This window comes from Spermophilus citellus, assembly GCF_964194105.1.
Source record: "Spermophilus citellus genome assembly, chromosome: 11".
NCBI classification, from domain to species: domain Eukaryota; kingdom Metazoa; phylum Chordata; class Mammalia; order Rodentia; family Sciuridae; genus Spermophilus; species Spermophilus citellus.
This window is the reverse complement of record NC_138192.1, coordinates 5,882,107-5,895,072: the sequence shown is the minus strand read 5'-3', so window position 1 is coordinate 5,895,072 and position 12,966 is coordinate 5,882,107.

Sequence of the window (12,966 nt, the reverse complement as noted above, 5' to 3'; positions counted from 1 at the left end):
GTTTCCAGTAACAGTTTGAATGTTTAGGTTTCACTCTGTTTTCTCCTATATTGATAGATGTATTTGGAACTCTAAATCCAACATGGTTTGTGCTAGCTTCTTGAAACTTGACAAAATAAAGTAGTTTCACATTCTATCTCTACATTTTGTTTCCTCTTGATGTAGCCCTAAGCAGTGACTGGCGAGAAACACTTTCATTGAAAGGGGTTGCCAGGCTTCCCAAAATTACGAATCTGCAGAAATCTCAGCAAATATTTTTTCACCCAAACAGGATGATACTTTCAGGTAATGATTGGTACACGAAGGCGACTTGGTTTCCCAAATTTCATTCATCTATGTTGAGGCGTTCGTTTCCAGTAACAGTTTGAATTTTTAGGTTTCACTCTGTTTTCTCCTATATTGATAGATGTATTTGGAACTCTAAATCCAACACGGTTTGTGCTAGCTTCTTGAAAGTTGACACAATAAAGTAGTTTCACGTTCTATCTCTATGTTTTGATTCCTCTTGATGTAGCCCTAAGCAGTGACAGGCGAGAAACACTTCCATGGAAAGGGGTTGCCAGGCTTCCCAAAATTACGAATCTCCAGAAATCTCAGCAAATATTTTTTCACCCAAACTGGATGATACTTTCAGGTAATGATAAGTACACGAAGGCGACTTGGTTCCCCAAATTTCGTTCTTCTATGTTGAAGCGTTCGTTTCCAGTAACAGTTTGAATTTTTAGGTTTCACTCTGTTTTCTCCTATATTGATAGATGTATTTGGAACTCTAAATCCAACACGGTTTGTGCTAGCTTCTTGAAAGTTGACACAATAAAGTAGTTTCACGTTCTATCTCTATGTTTTGATTCCTCTTGATGTAGCCCTAAGCAGTGACAGGCGAGAAACACTTCCATGGAAAGGGGTTGCCAGGCTTCCCAAAATTACGAATCTCCAGAAATCTCAGCAAATATTTTTTCACCCAAACAGGATGATACTTTCAGGTAATGATCAGTACACTAAGGTGACTTGGTTCCCCACATTTCGTTCTTCTATGTTGAGGCGTTCGTTTCCAGTAACAGTTTGAATTTTTAGGTTTCACTCTGTTTTCTCCTATATTGATAGATGTATCTGGAACTCTAAATCCAACACGGTTTGTGCTAGCTTTTTGAAACTTGACACAATAAAGCAGTTTCACGTTCTATCTCTATGTTTTGTTTCCTCTTGATGTAGCCCTAAGCAGTGACTGGCGAGAAACACTTTCATGGAAAGGGGTTGCCAGGCTTCCCAAAATTACGAATCTCCAGAAATCTCAGCAAATATTTTTTTCACCCAAACAGGATGATACTTTCAGGTAATGATCAGTACATAATGGCAACTTGGTTCCCCAAATTTCGTTCTTCTATGTTGAAGCGTTCGTTTCCAATAACAGTTTGAATTTTTAGGTTTCACTCTGTTTTCTCCTATATTGATAGATGTATTTGGAACTCTAAATACAACACGGTTTGTGCTAGCTTCTTGAAACTTGACACAATAAAGTAGTTTCACGTTCTATCTCTACGTTTTGTTTCCTCTTGATGTAGCCCTAAGCAGTGACATGCGAGAAACACTTTCATTGAAAGGGGTTGCCAGGCTTCCCAAAATTACGAATCTCCAGAAATCTCAGCAAATATTTTTTCACCCAAACAGGATGATACTTTCAGGTAATGATCAGGACACGAAGGCGACTTGGTTTCCCAAATTTCGTTCATCTATGTTGAGGCGTTCGTTTCCAGTAACAGTTTGAATTTTTAGGTTTCACTCTGTTTTCTCCTATATTGATAGATGTATTTGGAACTCTAAATCCAACACGGTGTGTGCTAGCTTCTTGAAATTTGACACAATAAATCAGTTTCACGTTCTATCTCTATGTTTTTCTTCCTCTTGATGTAGCCCTAAGAAGTGACTGGCGAGAAACACTTTCATGGAAAGGGGTTGCCAGGCTTCCCAAAATTACGAATCTCCAGAAATCTCAGCAAATATTTTTTCACCCAAATTGGATGATACTTTCAGGTAATGATCAGCACACGAAGGCGACTTGGTTCCCCAAATTTAGTTCTTCTATGTTGAACCGTTCGTTTCCAGTAACAGTTTGAATTTTTAGGTTTCACTCTGTTTTCTCCTATATTGATAGATGTATTTGGAACTCTAAATCCAACACGGTTTGTGCTAGCTTCTTGAAACTTGACACAATAAAGTAATTTCACGTTCTATGTCTACGTTTTGTTTCCTCTTGATGTAGCCCTAAGCAGTGACTGGCGAGAAACACTTTCATGGAAAGGGGTTGCCAAGCTTCCCAAAATTACGAATCTCCAGAAATCTCAGCAAATATTTTTTCACCCAAACAGGATGATACTTTCAGGTAATGATCAGTACACTAAGGTGACTTGGTTCCCCAAATTTCATTCTTCTATGTTGAAGCGTTCGTTTCCAGTAACAGTTTGAATTTTTAGGTTTCACTCTGTTTTCTCCTATATTGATAGATGTATTTGGAACACTAAATCCAACACAGTTTGTGCTAGCTTCTTGAAACTTGACACAATAAGGTAGTTTCACGTTCTATCTCTATGTTTTGTTTCCTCTTGATGTAGCCCTAAGAGGTGACTGGCGAGAAACACTTTCATGGAAAGGGGTTGCCAGGCTTCCCAAAATTACAAATATCCAGAAATCTCAGCAAATATTTTTTCACCCAAACAGGATGAAACTTTCAGGTAATGATCAGTACACGAAGGCGACTTGGTTCCCCATATTTCGTTCTTCTATGTTGAGGCGTTCGTTTCCAGTAAGACTTTGATATTTTAGGTTTCACTCTGTTTTCTCCTATATTGATAGATGTATTTGGAACTCTAAATCCAACACGGTTTGTGCTAGCTTCTTGAAACTTGGCACAATAAAGTAGTTTCACGTTCTGTCTCTATGTTTTGTTTCCTCTTAATGTAGCCCTAAGCAGTGACAGGCGAGAAACACTTTCATGGAAAGGGGTTGCCAGGCTTCCCAAAATTACGAATCTCCAGAAATCTCAGCAAATATTTTTTCACCCAAACAGGATGATACTTTCAGGTAATGATCAGTACACTAAGGTGACTTGGTTCCCCACATTTCGTTCTTCTATGTTGAGGCGTTCGTTTCCAGTAACAGTTTGAATTTTTAGGTTTCACTCTGTTTTCTCCTATATTGATAGATGTATCTGGAACTCTAAATCCAACACGGTTTGTGCTAGCTTTTTGAAACTTGACACAATAAAGCAGTTTCACGTTCTATCTCTATGTTTTGTTTCCTCTTGATGTAGCCCTAAGCAGTGACTGGCGAGAAACACTTTCATGGAAAGGGGTTGCCAGGCTTCCCAAAATTACGAATCTCCAGAAATCTCAGCAAATATTTTTTTCACCCAAACAGGATGATACTTTCAGGTAATGATCAGTACATAATGGCAACTTGGTTCCCCAAATTTCGTTCTTTTATGTTGAAGCGTTCGTTTCCAATAACAGTTTGAATTTTTAGGTTTCACTCTGTTTTCTCCTATATTGATAGATGTATTTGGAACTCTAAATACAACACGGTTTGTGCTAGCTTCTTGAAACTTGACACAATAAAGTAGTTTCACGTTCTATCTCTACGTTTTGTTTCCTCTTGATGTAGCCCTAAGCAGTGACAGGCGAGAAACACTTTCATTGAAAGGGGTTGCCAGGCTTCCCAAAATTACGAATCTCCAGAAATCTCAGCAAATATTTTTTCACCCAAACAGGATGATACTTTCAGGTAATGGTCAGGACACGAAGGCGACTTGGTTTCCCAAATTTCGTTCATCTATGTTGAGGCGTTCGTTTCCAGTAACAGTTTGAATTTTTAGGTTTCACTTTGTTTTCTCCTATATTGATAGATGTATTTGGAACTCTAAATCCAACACGGTTTGTGCTAGCTTCTTGAAACTTGACACAATAAAGTAGTTTCACGTTCTATCTCTACGTTTTGTTTCCTCGTGATGTAGCCCTAAGCAGTGACTGGCGAGAAACACTTTCATGGAAAGGGGTTGTCAGGCTTCCCAAATTTACGAATCTCCAGAAATCTCAGCAAATATTTTTTCACCCAAACAGGATGATACTTTCAGGTAATGATCAGTACACTAAGGTGACTTGGTTCCCCAAATTTCGTTCTTCTATGTTGAAGCGTTCGTTTCCAGTAACAGTTTGAATGTTTAGGTTTCACTCTGTTTTCTCCTATATTGATAGATGTATTTGGAACTCTAAATCCAACATGGTTTGTGCTAGCTTCTTGAAACTTGACAAAATAAAGTAGTTTCACATTCTATCTCTACATTTTGTTTCCTCTTGATGTAGCCCTAAGCAGTGACTGGCGAGAAACACTTTCATTGAAAGGGGTTGCCAGGCTTCCCAAAATTACGAATCTGCAGAAATCTCAGCAAATATTTTTTCACCCAAACAGGATGATACTTTCAGGTAATGATTGGTACACGAAGGCGACTTGGTTTCCCAAATTTCATTCATCTATGTTGAGGCGTTCGTTTCCAGTAACAGTTTGAATTTTTAGGTTTCACTCTGTTTTCTCCTATATTGATAGATGTATTTGGAACTCTAAATCCAACACGGTTTGTGCTAGCTTCTTGAAAGTTGACACAATAAAGTAGTTTCACGTTCTATCTCTATGTTTTGATTCCTCTTGATGTAGCCCTAAGCAGTGACAGGCGAGAAACACTTCCATGGAAAGGGGTTGCCAGGCTTCCCAAAATTACGAATCTCCAGAAATCTCAGCAAATATTTTTTCACCCAAACTGGATGATACTTTCAGGTAATGATAAGTACACGAAGGCGACTTGGTTCCCCAAATTTCGTTCTTCTATGTTGAAGCGTTCGTTTCCAGTAACAGTTTGAATTTTTAGGTTTCACTCTGTTTTCTCCTATATTGATAGATGTATTTGGAACTCTAAATCCAACACGGTTTGTGCTAGCTTCTTGAAAGTTGACACAATAAAGTAGTTTCACGTTCTATCTCTATGTTTTGATTCCTCTTGATGTAGCCCTAAGCAGTGACAGGCGAGAAACACTTCCATGGAAAGGGGTTGCCAGGCTTCCCAAAATTACGAATCTCCAGAAATCTCAGCAAATATTTTTTCACCCAAACTGGATGATACTTTCAGGTAATGATCAGAACACGAAGGCGACTTGGTTCCCCAAATTTCGTTCTTCTATGTTGAAGCGTTCGTTTCCAGTAACAGTTTGAATTTTTAGGTTTCACTCTGTTTTCTCCTATATTGATAGATGTATTAAGAACTCTAAATCCAACACGGTTTGTGCTAGCTTCTTGAAACTTGACACAATAAAGTAATTTCACGTTCTATCTCTACGTTTTGTTTCCTCTTGATGTAGCCCTAAGCAGTGACTGGCGAGAAACACTTTCATGGAAAGGGGTTGCCAAGCTTCCCAAAATTACGAATCTCCAGAAATCTCAGCAAATATTTTTTCACCCAAACAGGATGATACTTTCAGGTAATGATCAGTACACTAAGGCGACTTGGTTCCCCAAATTGCATTCTTCTATGTTGAAGCGTTCGTTTCCAGTAACAGTTTGAATTTTTAGGTTTCACTCTGTTTTCTCCTATATTGATAGATGTATTAAGAACTCTAAATCCAACACGGTGTGTGCTAGCTTCTTGAAATTTGACACAATAAATCAGTTTCACGTTCTATCTCTATGTTTTTCTTCCTCTTGATGTAGCCCTAAGAAGTGACTGGCGAGAAACACTTTCATGGAAAGGGGTTGCCAGGCTTCCCAAAATTACGAATCTCCAGAAATCTCAGCAAATATTTTTTGACCCAAATTGGATGATACTTTCAGGTAATGATCAGCACACGAAGGCGACTTGGTTCCCCAAATTTAGTTCTTCTATGTTGAACCGTTCGTTTCCAGTAACAGTTTGAATTTTTAGGTTTCACTCTGTTTTCTCCTATATTGATAGATGTATTTGGAACTCTAAATCCAACACGGTTTGTGCTAGCTTCTTGAAACTTGACACAATAAAGTAATTTCACGTTCTATGTCTACGTTTTGTTTCCTCTTGATGTAGCCCTAAGCAGTGACTGGCGAGAAACACTTTCATGGAAAGGGGTTGCCAAGCTTCCCAAAATTACGAATCTCCAGAAATCTCAGCAAATATTTTTTCACCCAAACAGGATGATACTTTCAGGTAATGATCAGTACACTAAGGTGACTTGGTTCCCCACATTTCGTTCTTCTATGTTGAGGCGTTCGTTTCCAGTAACAGTTTGAATTTTTAGGTTTCACTCTGTTTTCTCCTATATTGATAGATGTATCTGGAACTCTAAATCCAACACGGTTTGTGCTAGCTTTTTGAAACTTGACACAATAAAGCAGTTTCACGTTCTATCTCTATGTTTTGTTTCCTCTTGATGTAGCCCTAAGCAGTGACTGGCGAGAAACACTTTCATGGAAAGGGGTTGCCAGGCTTCCCAAAATTACGAATCTCCAGAAATCTCAGCAAATATTTTTTTCACCCAAACAGGATGATACTTTCAGGTAATGATCAGTACATAATGGCAACTTGGTTCCCCAAATTTCGTTCTTCTATGTTGAAGCGTTCGTTTCCAATAACAGTTTGAATTTTTAGGTTTCACTCTGTTTTCTCCTATATTGATAGATGTATTTGGAACTCTAAATACAACACGGTTTGTGCTAGCTTCTTGAATCTTGACACAATAAAGTAGTTTCACGTTCTATCTCTACGTTTTGTTTCCTCTTGATGTAGCCCTAAGCAGTGACATGCGAGAAACACTTTCATTGAAAGGGGTTGCCAGGCTTCCCAAAATTACGAATCTCCAGAAATCTCAGCAAATATTTTTTCACCCAAACAGGATGATACTTTCAGGTAATGGTCAGGACACGAAGGCGACTTGGTTTCCCAAATTTCGTTCATCTATGTTGAGGCGTTCGTTTCCAGTAACAGTTTGAATTTTTAGGTTTCACTTTGTTTTCTCCTATATTGATAGATGTATTTGGAACTCTAAATCCAACACGGTTTGTGCTAGCTTCTTGAAACTTGACACAATAAAGTAGTTTCACGTTCTATCTCTACGTTTTGTTTCCTCTTGATGTAGCCCTAAGCAGTGACTGGCGAGAAACACTTTCATGGAAAGGGGTTGTCAGGCTTCCCAAATTTACGAATCTCCAGAAATCTCAGCAAATATTTTTTCACCCAAACAGGATGATACTTTCAGGTAATGATCAGTACACTAAGGTGACTTGGTTCCCCAAATTTCGTTCTTCTATGTTGAAGCGTTCGTTTCCAGTAACAGTTTGAATGTTTAGGTTTCACTCTGTTTTCTCCTATATTGATAGATGTATTTGGAACTCTAAATCCAACATGGTTTGTGCTAGCTTCTTGAAACTTGACAAAATAAAGTAGTTTCACATTCTATCTCTACATTTTGTTTCCTCTTGATGTAGCCCTAAGCAGTGACTGGCGAGAAACACTTTCATTGAAAGGGGTTGCCAGGCTTCCCAAAATTACGAATCTGCAGAAATCTCAGCAAATATTTTTTCACCCAAACAGGATGATACTTTCAGGTAATGATTGGTACACGAAGGCGACTTGGTTTCCCAAATTTCATTCATCTATGTTGAGGCGTTCGTTTCCAGTAACAGTTTGAATTTTTAGGTTTCACTCTGTTTTCTCCTATATTGATAGATGTATTTGGAACTCTAAATCCAACACGGTTTGTGCTAGCTTCTTGAAAGTTGACACAATAAAGTAGTTTCACGTTCTATCTCTATGTTTTGATTCCTCTTGATGTAGCCCTAAGCAGTGACAGGCGAGAAACACTTCCATGGAAAGGGGTTGCCAGGCTTCCCAAAATTACGAATCTCCAGAAATCTCAGCAAATATTTTTTCACCCAAACTGGATGATACTTTCAGGTAATGATAAGTACACGAAGGCGACTTGGTTCCCCAAATTTCGTTCTTCTATGTTGAAGCGTTCGTTTCCAGTAACAGTTTGAATTTTTAGGTTTCACTCTGTTTTCTCCTATATTGATAGATGTATTTGGAACTCTAAATCCAACACGGTTTGTGCTAGCTTCTTGAAAGTTGACACAATAAAGTAGTTTCACGTTCTATCTCTATGTTTTGATTCCTCTTGATGTAGCCCTAAGCAGTGACAGGCGAGAAACACTTCCATGGAAAGGGGTTGCCAGGCTTCCCAAAATTACGAATCTCCAGAAATCTCAGCAAATATTTTTTTCACCCAAACTGGATGATACTTTCAGGTAATGATCAGAACACGAAGGCGACTTGGTTCCCCAAATTTCGTTCTTCTATGTTGAAGCGTTCGTTTCCAGTAACAGTTTGAATTTTTAGGTTTCACTCTGTTTTCTCCTATATTGATAGATGTATTAAGAACTCTAAATCCAACACGGTTTGTGCTAGCTTCTTGAAACTTGACACAATAAAGTAATTTCACGTTCTATCTCTACGTTTTGTTTCCTCTTGATGTAGCCCTAAGCAGTGACTGGCGAGAAACACTTTCATGGAAAGGGGTTGCCAAGCTTCCCAAAATTACGAATCTCCAGAAATCTCAGCAAATATTTTTTCACCCAAACAGGATGATACTTTCAGGTAATGATCAGTACACTAAGGCGACTTGGTTCCCCAAATTGCATTCTTCTATGTTGAAGCGTTCGTTTCCAGTAACAGTTTGAATTTTTAGGTTTCACTCTGTTTTCTCCTATATTGATAGATGTATTTGGAACTCTAAATCCAACACGGTTTGTGCTAGCTTCTTGAAACTTGACACAATAAGGTAGTTTCACGTTCTATCTCTATGTTTTGTTTCCTCTTGATGTAGCCCTAAGAGGTGACTGGCGAGAAACACTTTCATGGAAAGGGGTTGCCAGGCTTCCCAAAATTACGAATCTCCAGAAATCTCAGCAAATATTTTTTCACCCAAACAGGATGATACTTTCAGGTAATGATCAGTACACGAAGGCGACTTGGTTCCCCATATTTCGTTCTTCTATGTTGAAGCGTTCGTTTCCAGTAACAGTTTGAATTTTTAGGTTTCACTCTGTTTTCTCCTATATTGATAGATGTATTTGGAACTCTAAATCCAACACGGTTTGTGCTAGCTTCTTGAAAGTTGACACAATAAAGTAGTTTCACGTTCTATCTCTATGTTTTGATTCCTCTTGATGTAGCCCTAAGCAGTGACAGGCGAGAAACACTTCCATGGAAAGGGGTTGCCAGGCTTCCCAAAATTACGAATCTGCAGAAATCTCAGCAAATATTTTTTCACCCAAACAGGATGATACTTTCAGGTAATGATTGGTACACGAAGGCGACTTGGTTCCCCAAATTGCATTCTTCTATGTTGAAGCGTTCGTTTCCAGTAACAGTTTGAATTTTTAGGTTTCACTCTGTTTTCTCCTATATTGATAGATGTATTTGGAACTCTAAATCCAACACGGTTTGTGCTAGCTTCTTGAAACTTGACACAATAAGGTAGTTTCACGTTCTATCTCTATGTTTTGTTTCCTCTTGATGTAGCCCTAAGCAGTGACTGGCGAGAAACACTTTCATTGAAAGGGGTTGCCAGGCTTCCCAAAATTACGAATCTGCAGAAATCTCAGCAAATATTTTTTCACCCAAACAGGATGATACTTTCAGGTAATGATTGGTACACGAAGGCGACTTGGTTTCCCAAATTTCATTCATCTATGTTGAGGCGTTCGTTTCCAGTAACAGTTTGAATTTTTAGGTTTCACTCTGTTTTCTCCTATATTGATAGATGTATTTGGAACTCTAAATCCAACACGGTTTGTGCTAGCTTCTTGAAAGTTGACACAATAAAGTAGTTTCATGTTCTATCTCTATGTTTTGATTCCTCTTGATGTAGCCCTAAGCAGTGACAGGCGAGAAACACTTCCATGGAAAGGGGTTGCCAGGCTTCCCAAAATTACGAATCTCCAGAAATCTCAGCAAATATTTTTTCAACCAAACTGGATGATACTTTCAGGTAATGATAAGTACACGAAGGCGACTTGGTTCCCCAAATTTCGTTCTTCTATGTTGAAGCGTTCGTTTCCAGTAACAGTTTGAATTTTTAGGTTTCACTCTGTTTTCTCCTATATTGATAGATGTATTTGGAACTCTAAATCCAACACGGTTTGTGCTAGCTTCTTGAAACTTGACACAATAAAGTAGTTTCACATTCTATCTCTACATTTTGTTTTCTTGATGTAGCCCTAAGCAGTGACTGGCGAGAAACACTTTCATTGAAAGGGTTTGCCAGGCTTCCCAAAATTACGAATCTGCAGAAATCTCAGCAAATATTTTTTCACCCAAACAGGATGATACTTTCAGGTAATGATTGGTACACGAAGGCGACTTGGTTTCCCAAATTTCATTCATCTATGTTGAGGTGTTCGTTTCCAGTAACAGTTTGAATTTTTAGGTTTCACTCTGTTTTCTCCTATATTGATAGATGTATTTGGAACTCTAAATCCAACACGGTTTGTGCTAGCTTCTTGAAACTTGACACAATAAAATAGTTTCACGTTCTATCTCTATGTTTTGATTCCTCTTGATGTAGCCCTAAGCAGTGACAGGCGAGAAACACTTCCATGGAAAGGGGTTGCCAGGCTTCCCAAAATTACGAATCTCCAGAAATCTCAGCAAATATTTTTTCACCCAAACTGGATGATACATTCAGGTAATGATAAGTACACGAAGGCGACTTGGTTCCCCAAATTTCGTTCTTCTATGTTGAAGCGTTCTTTTCCAGTAACAGTTTGAATTTTTAGGTTTCACTCTGTTTTCTCCTATATTGATAGATGTATTTGGAACTCTAAATCCAACACGGTTTGTGCTAGCTTCTTGAAACTTGACACAATAAAGTAGTTTCACGTTCTATCTCTATGTTTTGTTTCCTCTTGATGTAGCCCTAAGCTGTGACTGGCGAGAAACACTTTCATGGAAAGGGGTTGCCAGGCTTCCCAAAATTACGAATGTCCAGAAATCTCAGCAAATATTTTTTCACCCAAACAGGACGATACTTTCAGGTAATGATCAGTACACGAATGCGACTGGGTTCCCCAAATTTCGTTCTTCTATGTTGAAGCGTTCGTTTCCAATAACAGTTTGAATTTTTAGGTTTCACTCTGTTTTCTCCTATATTGATAGATGTATTTGGAACTCTAAATCCAACACGGTTTGTGCTAGCTTCTTGAAACTTGACAAAATAAAGTAGTTTCACATTCTATCTCTTCATTTTGTTTCCTCTTGATGTAGCCCTAAGCAGTGACTGGCGAGAAACACTTTCATTGAAAGGGGTTGCCAGGCTTCCCAAAATTACGAATCTGCAGAAATCTCAGCAAATATTTTTTCACCCAAACAGGATGATACTTTCAGGTAATGATTGGTACACGAAGGCGACTTGGTTTCCCAAATTTCATTCATCTATGTTGAGGCGTTCGTTTCCAGTAACAGTTTGAATTTTTAGGTTTCACTCTGTTTTCTCCTATATTGATAGATGTATTTGGAACTCTAAATCCAACACGGTTTGTGCTACCTTCTTGAAAGTTGACACAATAAAGTAGTTTCACGTTCTACCTCTATGTTTTGATTCCTCTTGATGTAGCCCTAAGCAGTGACAGGCGAGAAACACTTCCATGGAAAGGGGTTGCCAGGCTTCCCAAAATTACGAATCTCCAGAAATCTCAGAAAATATTTTTTCACCCAAACTGGATGATACTTTCAGGTAATGATCAGTACACGAAGGCGACTGGGTTCCCCAAATTTCGTTCTTCTATGTTGAAGCGTTCGTTTCCAGTAACAGTTTGAATTTTTAGGTTTCACTCTGTTTTCTCCTATATTGATAGATGTATTTGGAACTCTAAATCCAACACGGTTTGTGCTAGCTTCTTGAAACTTGACACAATAAAGTAGTTTCACGTTCTATCTCTATGTTTTGATTCCTCTTGATGTAGCCCTAAGCAGTGACAGGCGAGAAACACTTCCATGGAAAGGGGTTGCCAAGCTTCCCAAAATTACGAATCTCCAGAAATCTCAGCAAATATTTTTTCACCCAAACTGGATGATACTTTCAGGTAATGATCAGTACACGAAGGCGACTTGGTTCCCCAAATTTCGTTCTTCTATGTTGAAGCGTTCGTTTCCAGTAACAGTTTGAATTTTTAGGTTTCACTCTGTTTTCTCCTATATTGATAGATGTTTGGAACTCTAAATCCAACACGGTGTGTGCTAGCTTCTTGAAACTTGACACAATAAATCAGTTTCACGTTCTATCTCTATGTTTTTATTCCTCTTGATGTAGCCCTAAGAAGTGACTGGCGAGAAACACTTCCATGGAAAGGGGTTGCCAGGCTTCCCAAAATTACGAATCTCCAGAAATCTCAGCAAATATTTTTTCACCCAAATTGGATGATACTTTCAGGTAATGATCAGCACACGAAGGCGACTTGGTTCCCCAAATTTCGTTCTTCTATGTTGAACCGTTCGTTTCCAGTAACAGTTTGAATTTTTAGGTTTCACTCTGTTTTCTCCTATATTGATAGATGTATTTGGAACTCTAAATCCAACACGGTTTGTGCTAGCTTCTTGAAACTTGACACAATAAAGTAATTTCACGTTCTATCTCTACGTTTTGTTTCCTCTTGATGTAGCCCTAAGCAGTGACTGGCAAGAAACACTTTCATGGAAAGGGGTTGCCAAGCTTCCCAAAATTACGAATCTCCAGAAATCTCAGCAAATATTTTTTCACCCAAACAGGATGATACTTTCAGGTAATGATCAGTACACTAAGGCGACTTGGTTCCCCAAATTTCATTCTTCTATGTTGAAGCGTTCGTTTCCAGTAACAGTTTGAATTTTTAGGTTTCACTCTGTTTTCTCCTATATTG